The 18,783-nt window shown below is 39.0% G+C and overlaps 1 protein-coding gene across 11 annotated transcripts in view; it reads right to left on the reverse strand.

Moving 5' to 3' along the window:
* Positions 1–18,783, reverse strand: part of ADD3 (adducin 3) — a 243,710-nt gene that overhangs the window by 80,537 nt on the left and 144,390 nt on the right. Inside the window, exon 1 of one of the 11 annotated variants that reach the window (XM_061636054.1) lies at positions 15,161–15,184. The exons of the other annotated variants lie outside the window; for them this stretch is intronic. The gene's annotated coding sequence lies outside the window, so the exon portion shown is untranslated. Of the gene's footprint in view, positions 1–15,160; positions 15,185–18,783 lie in introns of those variants that run through there. 11 annotated transcript variants of the gene reach the window in all.

Here is an 18,783-nt window from a genome sequence, read left to right on the forward strand (position 1 = left end):
CCAGAAGTTCTTTAAAGCTGATTCATTTGACAAATCTCTTTTTGCTGCAACAATTTAAACCAAGTAAAAAAAATAATAGAAAGAAGGGTGCTTGCCTGTTAGTCCGTTTTCTCTTTGAAGAAAAGATAAACGTATCGCATTGATCAGATAGAGCTTGTTCGGAAGTCCGTCCGGCATTGCTGGCTGGACCTTTTCTCATAAATTAATGAAATCCAGTCCTCCCAACAAAAACAGGCTTTTGAGGTTGATTTCTACGTTTCTCCCTGCCCGGGAGAAATTTCATCAGTCAAAAAAAAAAAATGTTCTGACTGATTTATATCTGAATAAGCTTCTTTTGAGGCGGGAGCCCGTCTCAAAAGCAGGCACAAGCGAAGTCACCCTTCCCGGAAGTCCTGGATTCATATCATATCATAAGTCTTTTTTGATTTATGGCAGTTTTGCCCATCCTTAGAAATGTCAGAGGAGAAACAGCTGCCTCCTTGCTCTGAGTGTAGGTTTAAAAGTTGGGAAGGCGAGTAACTCAAGTGATAGATGCTCAGCAACTGGTAGATTTTAGAAATGTTTACATGAACAACTGATCTCGAAACACAGTGCTGTAGTATGTGCCCAACTCTTTTTATAGTGCAAGCCACTGGAGTTTGTCCTCTTTGCACACAATTAAAGGTTAGCCATGATACAAGTAAAAAGTGTTATTACCAAGAAATCAGAAGGTTATCAACTCTGCCTCCGAGTGAGCACTTCTCATTATCACCCTATTCTATCTTGAAGGCCAGATGTGTGCTCTAGTGAGAAAATTAGAATGGAGAATCAGTAGCAGGTACAGAGCTGCACAAAGTTTTCAACATGAGTCTGAAAAGAACAAGCTAAACATTTTAAAATCCATCACAAAGGAACTGCCTTATATTATTCTAAAATACATATCAGACAAAATATTTATTAGGCCAATAAAAATGTCACAAAATAATGTGCAAAGTTTTTCAAATCTCCAGAACTTTTTTGAAGAACATAGGAAGAGTCCTTCTGGATCAGACCAAAGGCCCATCTACAAGCAGCTTGTTCTTACAGTAGCCAACCAGATGCCTTTGGGAAATCTGCAAGGTGCAAGCAGGACCTGAATACAACAGAAGTCTCCCCACTGATTCCTATACTGCCTCTAACAGCAGAGGCAGAACACGGCCATTACATTGGGTGGCCATTGATAGCCTTATCCTCCATCAATTTGTCTACACCTTTGAAAAAGCCAGCCAATTTGGTGGCTATTACTACTTCTTGTGAGAATGAATTCCATAGTTTAACTCTATGCTGCTGTGTGAAGTACTTTGTCTGTCCTGAATCTTCCAATATTCAGCTTCATTGGAAGGCCCAAGGTTCTAGTATTGTATAAGAGAGGGATAAAAACTTTGATCTAGTTCTTCCACATCATACACAACTTTATACACCTCAATCACATCCCCTTACTCACTTTTCTCCAAACTAAAAAGCTCCAAATGTTGTAACCTTTCCTCCAGCCCTTTGATCATTTGGGTTGCCCATTTCTGAACTTTTCCCCGCTCTGTAATACTCTTTTAGAGGTGAGATGACCAGAACTGTACACAATATTCAAAATGTCAACAGTATAACATCACTGACAGTTTGAACAATATGCTATGTGAAGGACTTTCTTTTGTCTGTCCAGTTTCATTGGATGTCCAATGCCTTTTTTCTAAACTAAAAAGCCCCAAATGCTGCAACCTTTCCTCATAGGAGAATTGCTCTTGAGCATTTTGGTTGACTTTTTCCAAGTCTACAATATCTTTTTTGAGGTGAGGGGACTTGAACTGTGCATGGTATTCCAAATGCGGCTGCACCACAGATTTTTATAATGGCTTTATGATATTGGTAGTTTTATTTTCATTCTCTTTCCTAATGACTCCAAACATAGAATTCACCTTTTTCACAGCTGCTGCACAATGGATTGACAGCTTTATTTCTTTAATGAGTTATCCAACACAACCCAAGGTCTTCTTCCTAGTCAGTCTTTGCCAATTCAGACCCTATTAGTATATATGTGAAATTAACATTTTTTGCCCCCCAAAATCTGAATCACTGATTCATTGAATCACATTTTACTGTCAATTCACCCAGTTTGGAGAGACTCTGTTGGAGCTTCTTGCAATCTCTTTTTGTTTTAACCATCCTGAACAATATAGTATCATCGTGAAACTTGGTTCTGTCACTGATCATCCCAAATAGATAATTAATGAACAGGTTAAAAAAGGCAGGTACCAATACTGATCCTTCAGAAACTTCACTATCTAAACCCTCTCCATTGGGAAAACTGCCCATTTGTTCATATTCTATGCTTCCTGTTCCTTAATCTGTCACTGATCCATAAGAGGACCCCTTCTCTAATCCCATGACTGCTAAATTTACTCAGGAGCCTTTGGTGAAGGACTCTATCAAAAGCTTTATTAGGTAGATGGTAAACAAAGCAAGCAGGGAAGAAAAAACTTGGCTGATTGCAATGGCACAGGGCAAAAGTGGTTAATTCCTGGCCCAGTGCCCTGCCAACAAGCAAATCTTTCTGTCCCCCACTGGCACTTGTTTTGGCAGCAGCAGAAAAAAAGAGAGACTCAGTTCTGGGGTGGGCAGAGAAGGATGTGTATGTGTGCATGTACAGATGTGCATGCGAAAATAAGTGTGAGTGCAGGATGGCTCATGACCCCAGAGGTTTGGCCAAGGATGAATATGGCCTTCAGGCAAAACAAAAAAAGTTATTCCCCCACCCCTGGGTCTCTATCTAGTCACAGTCTCAAGGCGGAAAGTGGGAGGAAGTTAACACTGCCTCATTTGAATGTCTACTAGGTGCTGCAAAGGTTTTAGGTTGCACCTAAGGCTGCTGGAAACGAGGAACCTAAAATGGCTGAAACTACATCTTCATGAATATAATATGTAGCAGTTATCCAGGTGTATTGCCATCCTTAGGCATACTGCCCCTCCTTCCATGCAAAACGTAACAGTGCTGCCAAGAAACCCTTCTTCTGGAATGGCTCAAAATCCCCATGTTGCCACAAAATATTGTACCTTGTTATAGGAAAGTAATATTGTAACCTTTTAAACAGGATTATTATTGCTGGCTTGAGACTGACCCCCTCCCCATAACTCTAGGGATGAACAGTGGCGTCACTAGGGTTGGTGTCACCCAGTGTGGTAACTCATGGTGTCACCCCCATGGGCCTCCTCCCAAACCAGACCATACAGAATCCTTAGTAATGTTTTTTGTACTAATGTTACTCGTAAATCGTAATTCCCGTATATCACTGAATGTAATGGCAATAGTAGTGACATAAACAACTAGCAAAATTAAAATTACACCTTTAAATTACAATGTCATACGCACAGCCTAAATGCATTTACATTTATACATACTGCCTAATTGTTTTAAAAATAGGATTGGAGAGGGAGGGAAAGATTTACAACACAAACACAATTCTTTGTTATGTTTACTCAGAAGTCCCATTAATTTGCAGCACAATCCTAACCATGTCTACTCAAAAGTAAGTCCTATTGAATTAAATGGGATTTACTCTGGGTATATGGGATTAGTATGCTTTTACCCCCACAAAAGCAAGTATTGGGAAGGTTTTGAAAACACTACCCAGGATCTGACTCCTGCATACAAGAGGAAAAAAAACCTGAAATGTATATACTTACCCAATTTATGAGATTTTCAGATAAACGGGGGGGGGGGAACCACCATTTTCTGGCATTGCAATGAGGTTTTGTAGACACTGCCCAGGTCAACCAAACTGGCTTCACACTGATTGGCTGCAATCCTGAACGGGCGGGGTTAGACTGAGCTGCGAAGTGCTATACAGGACAGATTTGTTTTAAAAAAAGATTTAACAGTGGGGGGGCTGACGTTTTTATGTATATCTCGAGAACCGGACCACCTAGAAACTTAATTCTTTTTTTAAATTAAAGCTGAGAATCCAGGCCACCAAAGAATCTGGGTAAAACCCAGCTAACCAGGCAATATGGCAACCCTAACTACAACTCCCATCAGCCCCCACTAACAGGTATCCGATATATATTTTCCTCTTTTCACTGATGTACCTATTCATTATATGAGTTCATACATATAAATTCTAATATTACTTTCACTTTCATCACACAACTGATAAGATTTGAGTTACCCAGGAACAAATTCCACAGAACATATTTTATGCTAGGCAAAGCAAGGATGCAAAAAATGTTTCATCTTGTTTTTACAATTTCAAAACTATAATTCCAATTTATAGGCAGATACCAGATAAATTTTGGCAGATAATATGTAGCAAGCTAGAATCAAGAAAGGCTTACAAAAACTGAAGATCAACTTATAAAATTGCAGTTCCAGGTTTTGAAATTTTATCCACTAATAGGCAAAAAACCTTGTGGTTTAAGAACGTACCTATAGCCCACAGATATTTCTATCAAACTTTAAAAAGCAGGGAGATTGGGCAGCTATAGTGAATGCACCAGGGGAGCAGGAGACCTGAACTCCTCTCTGAGATATTGTACTGCCCTACAAACTGGTCAAAATGCAAACACAATTTGGGTTGGTCTTGCACAGTCCAATCCACTTGCTGTGTAGCTTTGAAGAATTTGGTAACATGTGCCTCTGAGCATATGATGTGTGGTGGCAACACCTGCCATCTCCAAAGATGAATTACATTTTTGTATGTTTGTTGGTGTTCTTCTTACTTTGCTTCATCCCTGTGTTACTACTGTTTCTACTAATCTAGAAAATTATATTTCTCTCATTATTCATCCTAGATATCTGTGCCAAATTTATTTGTATTAATTTAAAAGCCTTTTAATTGGTCAATGTCATATGATGGTGAAGATAGCCTTTTGTGTTTCAAACTGGAGGTTATGTTCTATTTCTAATTTGGGTGCATTAACAGTTGAATCTGAAACTGCAGTTTGATGTAAAATTAGACTGATTACAATATGTTGCTACTTAAGGAATGCCTCTAGCCAGAGCTGCCCATAGGCACCGGGACAGTTGCCCCGGGCCCCGTGCTTTGGGCCCCCCCTGAACTTGGCGATCTGCTCACCAGCCGGCTCCTCCCTCCCTGCCTGCTCACCTTCACCATGCCAGGCAGGGCGCAGTGCTCTCTCTCTCTTTTTCTCTCTGCCCGGGACAGGGGCTTGCTCGCCTGCCTACCCGCCATGCCGAAGCTGCTGCCGCCACTGCCGCTCCTGCTGCGGTCAGCGAGCGGTAGCCGCCCAGGGGACAGCGAGCTGGGCCAGCAGTTCCGGGACTGGTCATCAGGAGATTTGGGGTGAGGTGTCAGCAGTACACTGATGATACCCAGCTCTATTTCTCTGTAACATCTGAACCAGGAGATGCCGGGCAAGCCCTGGACCAAAGCTGTCACTGGACACATCCACACCACACCTTTATTTCACTTTAGACAGTCATGGCTTCTGACAAAGAACCCTGGGAAGTGTAGTTAGTGAAGGGTGCTGAGAGTTGCTAGGAGACGCCCTGGTTTCCTTCACAGAGCTTCAATCAGAGCTACTGACTGTTAAACCCCTCTGGCCACTGGAGCTGTGTCAGGGGAATAGTAGTCTCCTCTCAGCACGCTTCACAAACTACACTTCCCAGGATTCTTTGAGGGAAGCCTGTCTAAAGTGAAATAAAGGTCTGGTGTGGGTGTAGCCCCCTGATTAGGCAAGCCCAGCAGCTGTGAGTCTGGCTTTTATAACACTGACAGTTGGTTCTTACTGAGTATGCCTGGGCTTATCATTGAATTTAATGTTAAATTTATTGAATTAATTAAAAAACAGCCTTAACTTTTAAATTGCAGAAGATGAAGGTCAGAGTATGGAGCAAGGTCAGTAACAGGCTTACAGGTACTCTGTGAACATGGCTAATTTTTAATTAATTTCAACAAATTATGAGAACACTGACAGAAAAAAGTCCAAAAGGGGTCTGTTTTCTCTCTCGCTCTTTTTACAATTTGAACTCCTGATTCTCTCTGTTTTGTGTATCACCATGAAAATTGAGAGGGTTGTTAAGCAAGCGTTTCTGAGTTCAGGACTATTTGTTTTGTAAGGTTTTGTTTTAAAATGAGCTTATGGGATGCATTGGGATGGCATGGGGGATATTTTCATTTTAACACTGCGGAATGTGAAAAATCTATGCTGGCTATAGTATATAGCCACTCTCGTAGCTATATAATAACTCAATCACTAAGATAAAGGTATGAGCGGAGATGCTCAGACGGCAGGAGATAACAAAAAAATTCTGTCTAGACCAATCATGAAGTTGCTTTGGCTTCTTCAAAGTATCTCCAGGTATGCAAGATATATGGGTCTATTTTTTTTCCAGAAAAGCAATTCAAGCATTGGTGATAGTCGAAGAGAAACCCCTAATTTTATGCCTGTTTTAAAAAGAACAATCATGTGTGAGCTTATACGTCCAATGATTCCTTCTGTAGCAATTTATTGTGATCAGCAACATCTGAAATGTATGCAAAGATTACAGAAGTTGCTGCAGCAACATTTAGTAGTAACATTTAACAGTAACATTTTACTTGTCACTTTTAGGACCAGGATAAACATATTATTTACTATCTGAAGTGTATAGATAGGAAATCCAACCTTGACATAATGTGGAATTAAGGCTCATGAAAGGAAAGTTTTGTGAAGTTACTGAAATCAGTTACTTGCATTACAATTTATGCATCCAGTCAAGCTTGCCATTTGTATGCCTATGCGGTGAAAAGAAAAATCCTGAGTTATGCAGAATCAATTACAAACTTTGCAACACTGAGAAAACAGAGAACTTTCACCATTGTGCAATCATGCCTTCTGCTTATTCATATCAGTTTACAAAGCTGCCATGGAAACCGGTTGCAAACATGAGTTTTCTTGCTATGTTAGATTTTGAACAGATTCTTTTGTGAGAATCCATGAGGATCAACAGCCAGTGTCAGCCACGTCATGAAATTCTATTTCCATCATGTCCAACACAGGACATTCACTCATCCTCCTCAACAAAGAAAAAGATTTTAAAGAGAAATATTTAAAACATCAACAACTGAAAGTCACTAGCAAGTTATGGCAATGAAATGAACTCAACAGATTGATTTAAACAGGCTTGAATTAGGTTCAGTAGCAGGCTATTCAAAGGGTCACTTCACACAATACATGTTTTTCATCTATGCAAGCAGTCCTGAGCACCCTGCATATATGCTCATATGGAAAAATATTCATTAACTGGGCAGTCACAAATTTTGACTGCAGCAACTCCAGTGACTAGTGAAGCTAGTGAAGGTATCACCTTAAATCACTGAAATTGGTAGCAGTTATATCCATGACTACCCAAACCTGGGGTTAGTCAGAATTCCTGTAGAGTGAGAGTGCATATGGTGTAACCTAGATCTTATTGACAGTTATGCACACTGCTCAAACGTTCTGGTTTACACATCACTTTATTTAACATCACTTTAGGTAACACCACTATATTACTGAGCACTGAATGTCTAAAAGCAGTATTTGGGAAATATATTTTTAGACTGAAAAGTACAGTATTATTGGTAACATCAGTTAACATGATACAATATGAAACATGAAAGTTATCTGTAATTCACATATGATATTAAGTGAAGAAAACGCATGTGTGAAGCAGGCCTTAGTAATGTCAATAAACTAAAGTTGGGATTACCATGCTCAGGTATCAGGTCTGTATCTGTTATACTGGCTACATTCTAGTAAAAATATCTAATTTTCACAGAGCTATGCAATGTTTAACAGAATAAAGACACAAGCCCCTATCCAAATCTTAAATCTGAGGGAGGGATGAGGAACTGGTGGCCTGAATTTGGTCCATGAAGCCTTTTGGATCAGGCCACCAATCTCTCCTTTGCCCAAGTGGTAGAGAAAAGTGCCCTCTTCAGGAACTGCTGCTTCAAATGATAGCTGAAGGAGGAGGTGGGCAGAACATTGCAAGCACTGAAAGAAAGTAAGAGGGCCCATACAATGCTTGCAATGCTCTGCCCATCTCACCTTTCAGCTTATGGCTCAAAACGCTGATTTTCAAAAGCTTCCCTCACCTTTCCCATTGAGTGTATACATGTACATGTGCAATTAATGTATGTATACAGTGTGTGCATGCTCTGTGTGTGTACTGTATACATGCATGGTGTGTGTTGGGAAAGAGTGTGGTGTGGACTACCAATGCTGGCTATGCTAACTTTTGTTTTGGCCATGATCATCACTGGCATGTGGCCCTGGAAGGTTGGCCATGGGGGAATGCGGACCTCAGACTCAAAGAGGTTTACCAGATGTGATCCAAGGTAAGATTTGGCTGAGAAACAAAGGACTAATCTGATACTAGGATGAGTTAAGATTTTTTTAAAAATGTGTAACATGAACAAAATGGGACATTCATGTAAGTATATTTATTTTGGAGTTATAATGTTGGGAGGCACAATATAGATTCTGAATTTTCAGACAACTGGAGTTTAACTATGGCAAATGTATATTGTAGTAAAAATCAGAGCTTGGAATATTACTTTTAAAAAGGAACAAATTACAATTACTGTTACATGGCCCCAAAAAGGAATAAATTACCATTACAATTGCAATTTTTCTGAAAGGAATCGATTACTTTACCGTTAACTCAAAAGCAATCACTACAGTTACAGATAAGTTACTTTAAAAAAAAAACTGTAAGGTGCCTATAAGGTGCTGGTCTTGGCTGCTGCACACTTAATCAGCCTAAAACAAAATTAAAAATAAACACACATAGAGACAGCTGGTAGAATAATTATTTCTATCCATAAGATAGCAGTGGTGGTCTCTCCACTGGTAGGGGAAGCGGGAGGTAGGAGGAGGCCACTGTTCAGATCTTAGCATGTCAAACCAAGTGCACCCCCCCAACACATACACACTCTCAGCCAGGAAGTGTCATCTCTTTCACTCAACCACCTCCCGGGCCCTTCCCTGCCACTAAGGCATACCCACGCAAGCAAACATTTTCCTCTGGCGTGCAAAAAAACCACTGCAAATGCAGCAAAGTAGCCAGGGAGGGCAGCTTTGCATGTCAAGTACAAAAACAGTATTAACACACACACATAATCATCTCTCACCTCCACAGTTCTTATCTCCATTCCGCTGCTGCCTCCTTCTCCTCCTTCATCCAAGCCCTTGCCCTCTGGTGCCTTTCTCCCTCCATTCCACTCTTCTCCACCACTGACCATTTTTTAAACAATTGTTTTCTCCACTCCACCCCCATCTCGCTCTCCACCATCATTGCCTCCTAAACACCCACAGAGCATGAGGAAAGAATGATGCTGTGCAGAAGCCCAGATTGAGGCACATGACTTTCATCCACGAATCAGAGGAGCAGAAGACTTCCCCTGCTCCCCCCCCCCAGTAATGCCCCAAAGGAATGCTGGAAACATTACAATTATTCCTCAAAAGTAATAAAATTACTTCTTGTTTTATTACAATCAAAATGTAAAGAAATTACCCACTTGTTCATTTTTTGTTAACTAGTTACTTCCAAGCTCTGGTAAAAATACAATTTTGATATTTTGAATTGATATAAGGTACACCCATAAGGAATAGTAAGTATGTGTGCTACCAAAATTGGCCATTCTCTTCCGTCTCCTCTTTATTTTAATTAAATGCTAGTAGTTAATCTTATAAGGGAGAGGGGGCAGAAAATTCTTAAAATTCTCATCATGTTATGTTTGTGTTCAATTTCTGCATTACAATGAATATAATACAGGTTTTCTAGGTGCTAGCATGAAATTCCTAGATGGCTGGGATTGTTCCATCTCTGCTCTTCAGATGCTTCACTGTTGACAACAGCGGATGGTAAACAGAAATACCACTTAGCCTGTTTAAGTAATTACACATTAGAAGTGGATATTTGTTTTGTTTTGAATACAATACATCATGTGCGCTTGATACCTCAGAATTACATTTTCATGTTCTTCAATAACCATTTAGAGTGCCAAGTTTGCAAGATGAAGTGATTTTAGTATTTCACCTATAAAGTACCTTTAAAACTAGTACATTTATTTTGGTCTCTTTTACTACAGGAAACAGTACCAGGAAGCTGTGCAGGTTAAGTACAGTGTGATGCTTTTGGCTCAAATGTGAGAAAATGGCCAGGGCCTAAATTCAATTCAGCTGCCAATTACTTAATCCATTCCAAAACCAGCCAATACTTTCTTTTAGGACAGTACTGTGAACAAAAGAAAGTTATGACACTTGTTATTCTAATGCTTTAATAGCCTATTGTTCACTCGTGGTTACCTCAACAAGATAAAACACTGAAAACAGCATTTCCGGACAGGAAGTAAATTCCCATTGTGTATCACAGGATTTCTGCCAAGACCTCAGTTCCATAGAAGGAATGGCACTCCAAGTACCAACTATTGCAGTCAGGTACTGCCAGTTCACACAACATCTTTCTCTTTTCCCCCTCCCTCCCTCCAACCACCTTGCAATGAGATCCCATTACATAAATCTTAATGCTCAGTGTGCTTACCATGCACACAATGGCACTGAATGCAAGATGGACTTGTTTACAAGTTCATCCCCTCTGCATAGGACTGTCCTGAAGAAGTGAAGAGGCTGCAAATTAACATGTGGATGGGGGCAGATTAAACATCAGGAAGAAATAGTTACGCCTGCTTACTTTTGTGCAGTGCTCCTTAAGAAAGTGTGCCTTGAAGATTATTGTCTCCCTACCATTCCCCTTTACTCTACAGTATTGGGTAGCTCACTACAAGCAGCAACATCCTTCATAACAGAAGGTTTCTGGTTCAAGGCCTCACAGACACAACAGTTGCTATATATTTTAGATAAAAATATAAATTCAGGCATTTAGACAAGCTCATCTAAATAGCATATGATAGCAATTTTTTATTAGAAATAGACATTACATTCAAATAACTAAGCAAATTTTGAAGTCATTATTAATGTATCCAATGATAAGCTTATAACTTGAAAGAGAGAATAGAATCAATTACTTCTTTCATTTCTTTAGTCCAAAGAAATGCATAGCCCTATAAATTACCTTGCCTCTTGGTAAAAGTTGACCTTTACTTCTCTCCTAGCCACAAAGGTCTTCAAGATAATCTGTCTATGTGGCATGAATGATTTTATTGCCAGGTAGTGGTCCTTTTGAAGTCAATTAAGTGCTAATTTTGTTTTGATTACAGTAACTCAGACAAAAAGAAATGTAATGCCTTTTTTGCTCACCCCTATTGCTGTCTTGTTTTGGAAACTAAATCAAAGGATGGTTCTCTATACTACGCTATTGAAGGGGGGTAGGTTTCTGGACCAGATAATTTTAAAACTGTCATTTAGGTATAGATTAAAAAGTGATGGACCTAAAAGGCACCCTTGTTTTACCCCTTTATTAGTGAGAATAGGTTCCGTTAATGAGCCAGGTACAACTGCTAGAGTAAGAGCAGGAGTATTAGTGTAGAGTTCCTTGATCAAAAACAAAACTTGTTTGTCAGTGTTAGTAAGTGGCAAGTTTAGACCACAGTAGGTTTCTGTCAATTGAGTTAAAAGCTGTGGCTAAATCAACAAAGGCGACATAAAGATGCTTAGTGGGGCCTGCAATGCCCTGTTGGGCTAAAAAATGAAGGGTCAAGCAGAGCTCAATGGTGCCTTGTCCTTTTCTGAAACTGGCCTGTTCAGGCATGATTAGAAGACTCCCAGTCCTCCAACTTATTTAACAAAAAATTGCTATATAACTTGGAATCAATATCCAAGAGACTAATTGGCTGGGAGTTACTTGGATCCTGCTTGTCAGCTTTCTTGTAAATAGGAAAGATTAATACTCTGTTTCCAACCATCAGGAAATATATCAGTACTATTAATCTGGGTGAACATTTTGGATAGTATTAGGGCCCACCAGTCAGAAAAATACTTACAGATTTCTGCTGGCAACACATCTTCTCCCGGAGCCTTACTCAAGATAAGAGATGTAATAAAATTCTTAATCGTGCTTACAGTAACAGGGGGTCACTGGGGCAAGTTAGTTGTTACAAAAGAAATTATAGAGTTATTCTTTGCAGAAAAGGTTCCATAATGTTTTCTGAAGTGCGAATGCCATTCCCTTGCAGATATTTGCTCGACAATTAAAGATCTAACAATTAAAGGAAATAATGTCCCCAAACCAAGAGCCTTTTTCTAACACAGCTAGACCTAGCTGGCAGCACTAAAGATTAAAAAAACTTACATGCCTTAAGTAGTTTTATGGTGACAATCTTATCCTTTAATTTTGTTCTGCATTTGCAATAGCCTAAGGCTCAAGCAATAAAGTTGACTAATACCCATGGAAAAGATGTTCTGATTTGACAAAACCACATGGACAGAATGAGGATGAGCTTTTTTGGACTTCCACAAAGCTTCTGAAGTCTCTTAAAGGGCAGGATTCCTGCTTCCTGCTATCTTACAATCACCTGGGACCGCCCTGTTTCAGGTTCCTCTTAATCCAGAAGAGTTGGAGTTGACAAGTACAACTATCTTGCCATAGTATAGGGGAAAGTGTGCCCCTCCTGCTCGTTGGCCATGCTGGCTGGGGCTGATGGGAACTGGAGTCCAACAACATCTGCAGTGCCGCAAGTCCTCCTCCCCTGCTGTAGGAGGTGGACAAACTAAAAAAACCCACCAAAGTTCTTTCTACAAACCTATGAAAGGTGCAGCTGCCTTACCCCATTCTTCATTTTGAAATCCTAGAGGTCAGGTTAGGTTGATGCTGAACAGTAGTAACATTCTATTATTGGGTCCCTTCAAAGATTAGAGCACAAACGATCTATTCAGAAAGTTTAAATCTTAGTTCTAACTTTGGATTAAAAAGTCAGGCTTCCCACATTTTCACTTATTAGGCTTCTGTGAAAAGCTTCAATGTAGCCCAAACTTAAGAGCTGCAGAGGTTACAGGGATTGCCAAGAAACTGTACAGCAATCTCCACCCTCTCCCAAGCTCCATGGTTTGGAGGAAGGCTAGAGGTGTTTGGCCAATGCATTTTTGAGGTGCCTGGCTCTGCAAAAGCCAGAAGGGCAAAAGGAGATGGACAGCTTCTGCAGCTGCTGGGCAACCAAAGCACCTGGAGTATCACAGCTGAAAGGCAGCAAAAAGGGCAAGCTTTCTTGTGCCTTCCTTTCTCATGGGAATGTGCACTTTCTTCTCTCAGAAAATGGGATGCACAGAGCTTTCTTATGTGAACCAATCAGAGTGGGGCAAGTAACCACAATTTTTGGTTTTACGACCAAGATTAACCAAAAACTGTGAACCCATGAAAAAATCTACTTTTCACTAAAATATATATAATAACCTTTATTTCCCAGCATTCTAATATATCTTGGCTGCTTGCAACTAATTTTCAGTCACCTGGGGCAATTAGTCAAGTGAGTATTTGAACACATAATAGGAAAATAGTTCTGGGCACCTTTCTGTGGCAATCACACAAATTACATCATCAAATATACACATGCGTGATCTAGTAAGAATAATTTTTTTATCCTATCCTTGATTGTGTGAATTCCTGCTTCTAAAACAATGTACATTTGCTGGCAGGATGGCAGGTTAAATCTCTCATTCTGTTTCCTCAACACCATATAGAAGAGGCTCATGTCATGTCAATTTATGTCATTCAATGAAGCAAGGAATAGGATGAGAGGACTAAAATATGGAGAAAGCACAAGACAAACATACTAATGTTCAGCATCAAAAGCCAATGTTTCATTTTATATGTTTGACCTCCAAACTGATACTTTCAGATATCAAAATGAAAAATTATGTGTCAGAAACAAGATAGATATGTTTTGGCAAATTTGATTAAATTCTAAGTGCAGCTGAACAAAAAAGATTCTAAAAGATTTCGACCAACATTTGAAAGAAAACCTAGGCTACAATCTAATACTTGCTTATCTGAAAGTAAGCTCTATTGAACTCTATGGGACTTTCTTTCTTTCCCGCCCTTCCTTCCAGCAGGAGCCCAGACATATACAGACATGTATATAATTCTACTGTTAGAGTCAACCAGCTCTAGGAAGATCAGGGATCTATCTCATCTTTTTTTCATCTTATGATAAGGGACCATGTAAAACAATTACAGGGTTGTAATCTCCAATATGTGAAGCTCATAATTCTTCACTGAAGCCCAGTGTTATCTTAAAATAATCAGTAAGGAGGTATAGATGAGATGATTTGCTGATTACCTCTGAAACTTGATCACATAAACAAACTTTTAGAGCCCAGCTCAGGGTTAACCTAATTGGCTAGGTAACTAAGGTGATAAGATTGCACTTGTCAAAGCCATGCTCAGGCAATTTATGACACCAATGTGCAACCATTATAGGCAATTGCCTACCCAAATTTTCCAGTGGGATCTGAACATGACATCTAAACCTGCTTATAAGTCAGAGGTATTCACTTTGCAGACCTGGATTAATTTATATCTATTTCTAGTTTCATATATGCTTCATTTTCTTCTGTACCTGAATAATTAGAGAATACTACATACTATTATCCATACCACAAATCTCCCTATTATCCAGTTTTCCTGTCAACCATGCTTTTGCTTCAGATCTGTTGATCTACCATTTGTTTGTCCCTAGTATTCAGAAGTGATTGTACTGTGAATTTTGTGAGGGGAAAAGTAACCACCTTACTGTTGTTTAAAACGCAGAATACAACATTTTTGAGTTCTAATTGCAGGCAAATGTTAGCTGCTATAGCCAAAATGCAATTACTATATCATTCAGTGCCTAAAGCTGAAGTAGTTTCCATAGGTGTAATGTATGTTAACCCAATAATTCATTTTAACACAGGTAGCAGCACATCCCAATAACAGAATAATTCTTTACTGTACAGAAAACTACCATTATCTATGCAGATGTCGACCTACCTCCAATGCAGCAAACCATCAGAATGGATTACATAGTAAAAATTAAAACTTGCTCCTAATACAACCACATCACATTCTGGGCCAATTATAAACATTTCACAAATGTAAGATCTGACCGCTTCTCAAGAACCCACTATGAACAATAATATAGAAAGAAACAACAATTTGCAAGAGAGGAGATTTGGATGAATATGAACACTGCCTGAAGAGAAAACAGAATAATTCACACAAATTTAAACTTACCATTCACATCGCTAAACCAAAGATGAAGGCAAAATGTCTAGGAGAAAAGCAGTGAAATATGCTTCAAAACAGTCTTTGACTGTGTCTCTTTCCAATTGGTTTGTCAAATATACAGCAGCTACAGCACAAAGCATCTTTATTGGTGCAATAAAAGGCTCTCTAAATGCTCCTTTTATTTTTTTATTGAATGAACCCTCTCTTACACAAAGTTCATGCCACGATGTCTCGAACAGCAGAACTGCCAGATCACGTTATCATCTAATTCTGGTAAATTACATACAGAAAACATTCATTTTTTTTCTACAGTCAGTAAATACATGTTTAATCAATGATTAATTAGGAAATTTAACATTTACAACATCCATGATATTGAAGTCTCTCTAAGGTTAATTCACAGCTGTTCTTTCAAATCAACAAGATTTGTTTACCCTGGAATTAATATGATTTAGCCATCCTTCATTTCCTTCTTTCCTGTCTTACGTGACTCTGTAGATGTCTGAATTAAGTACTTTATGTTTTGCCTGTATAATACCACTGATCACAGTGACATTTATTTTGGAAAGGTGAAAAGAAGAAATATAGTCCTTGATGAGGAATGTGAAGTCTGTGGTTCTCCAGATTTTGGGAGACTACAGCTCCCAATAGCCCCAGCCAGCTTGACCAACATCTTTTTGCTAAATTTATGAAATCTAAACCAGAAAAGCACTATTTTTTCTTCCAGCAGAGTACAACTGCTGTCCTACTGCTTTATAAAATAACTAAAACAGGAAGCTGAAGCAGATCACATATGGCAATACTGACGAAATCTTGCCCTGGAGGTGACCCTTCTTTTTCATCAAGTTCCTCATAACACATATGGTAGAGATCAAGGGTAGAACTCTTTTTGTGGACAAAACTATACAAAACTGTCGAAAGCATGGTTGTTTGTTCTTCACAATGGCCAAGTCTACAAATTCTGCTATCTGAGGGTTTGGAAGACATCCTAAATGTTTTCTTTATCATAAATTTTGATAAATGTGAATGCAGTTTACATAGTTACGGTGATATGGGCCTAGAGGACCACATACAGAAAGAAGAAAGATTTGAGTTTGGGATAAGTCTATTGTATGCTGCCAACTGGTGTTTTAAACAGATCTATAGGAATATTACCCTATTTGCTCTTCCTACAAATAGAGGAACTCTTGACAGTTAAAATGAGTGTCTCCCCACCATCACTCCACTTCAAACATGGAATAAAAATTAACCTGGGCACTTGTAGCTGCACTGGATTCACAGAATGAAGCACAGAAGAGGTGAAACGATCTTGTGGTAGTTGTTCTGAGATGCTGAGAGATATCAGACCTTAATATCCTTGTAATTTGCTGCTTGCTGGTTCACATTTGGTGAGCAGCAATTGTCACTTGGTGAACACCTATATCCAAAATGCTTGATTTCTCTTTTTCTTATGCTCAAGTTTTAGATCTTAAAATACCTTAAAAAGATTGGCTGATACTCCATGATACCCCCCATAACAAAAATGTCGAAGGTCTAGACAGGTGTTGTTATTCATTTTCTGTTTTCCTGCCTTGAAGATATGACTTACATTCCAAATATCAACACTTTAAAAAAGCCATATAGTAGAAACTCAGAAAAATGATTAGAAATATTTTTAATTACATACACAACACTCAGCTTCATAATTCATTTACTCATACATATTTTGCTTCACTCTAACTTATTCTGTAAACCCCATTTTTTTGTTATGTGCCTCCAAGTCGACGACGACTTATGGCGACCCTATGAAGCAGCAACCTCCAAGAGCATCTGTCATGAACCACCCTGTTCAGATCTTGTAAGGTAAACCCCATTACTCTTTCATATATAAGGTGGAAACAGATTGCTTAGTTTCCAGCAGGAATGCAGTGAAAGAGGTGACAGGAGCAGGACTTTAAAATTTCCCCTTCCCTCCTTGAATTCTTAGAGTACATAAATGGAGAAATGAAGTCCAAACTTCACTGGACTTCCTCTTTCTATAGCTGCACACATAGCCTTCTCTCCCCCAATGGGAGGATGGGGTATGCTAGCAAACAGGGCAGAAAATGTTTCACTACTGCACCAGAGAAATAGTATAAGCAGTGAAAAAGTGAGCACATTCACCAGGGTGTTTCGAGGCAAGTGTAACTTTTCCCTGCATTCTTATTCCTCTTCCATTCCCTCACAAATTATGACACTTACAGTGAAGGTGATCTTGCTTCCCTCCAATCATTCCAACCAAGCCAACTAAACCAGTCTCCTCACAGCTGCACCTGTTAATTTATAGCAGCTGGATGCTTTGGCAGCCCATCCCTAGCTCAAACTGAATAGATGCTTTTGCTAGAATCCAATTTCTAGTTTAACTCCCATTTTTCTTGACACCCAAGCTTAAAGGCAAAGATATCTGGCAATTAGCAGCTCTATGGTCTCTAATGTGTCCTGGCTCCAATGGCTACAGCATTCACTTCAGAATTCATTTCTTTTGAGCAGGCTCCTCAGTGCAAGAAGCCAAGTACTACCAACATAAGCCCTTGTAACACCTTCAACATATACGCTCAGTGAATACACAGAGAGGGAGTGGAATTGCACCTGCTGGACCCACCCTCCAGATATTAACAATGTGTGTATGTGCATGTGCGTGTTGCTGTACACACTTAGAAGTACATGTACACCATTTGTACATGTACACCATTTTCATACCTTCTGCTGAACATGAAAACCGAAGGTGGGGCAAGTGACTGCATGCACTCAAAGTAAGAAAAAGGCTATACTGTGGGCATACACTGGTCTCTGTGTTATCTTATAACTTTGGGTGAAGACTTGCTAATGCACAAAAAGGTACTTTAGGATAATGGAGGTTAATCAAAGTATTTTTTAGAATCTTGGCTACATTTCTTGATCAGTGGCAAAGACAGAGGAACATCTCTCCTAATCGTAAATTCTTATCCATGAAATTTAATTTTTTTATATTATTTAATTTATTATCTTAAATTTCATAAAATGTTTTTAATCAGATTAGATTTAACAAGAACGTATTAATACATATTATTAACAAGAACACATTAATTAGGTTTTATAAGGGAGATATAGAGGAGGCCAACCAAATTATTAATCTTAGTATCAGACAGTAATTAAAAACAAACTTTATACTACTTGTAAAAATATTCCTATATACTTAAATTTGTTAATAGTTTTAAAAAAGGTAAGAGTCCATCCCCCTCAAAAAAATCCCTCGAGGCTTGCCAAAATTGAATGAGCACAACCATATTTTTCTCCAAGTTTTGGATTTGGATTGTCATACCAGCTCATCAGAGCAAATACTTCATTCAATCATATCAGTTATTGGCAGGTTACAAAACTGTATATAACAGTAATAAGGAATAAAAAGTCATCTAGGCAACAGTCCTTCATCTGTAGCTGAATTTAGGGTTTACAGAATCTTTTTTATTGAACAAGTAAAACCAAAAGAAAAAAAGAGTCCTTATATTCACTAAACTGAGGACTTGATTTGTACACTTAACACTTAATCTAGTTCTACAATGGATATAGCATCTGTATGGGATCCATACAGGGCAGGGGTGAAGAATTTTTGGCCCTCCGCTCGTTGGTGG

Source organism: Rhineura floridana, chromosome 7 (assembly GCF_030035675.1).
Source record: "Rhineura floridana isolate rRhiFlo1 chromosome 7, rRhiFlo1.hap2, whole genome shotgun sequence".
Classification (NCBI taxonomy): domain Eukaryota; kingdom Metazoa; phylum Chordata; class Lepidosauria; order Squamata; family Rhineuridae; genus Rhineura; species Rhineura floridana.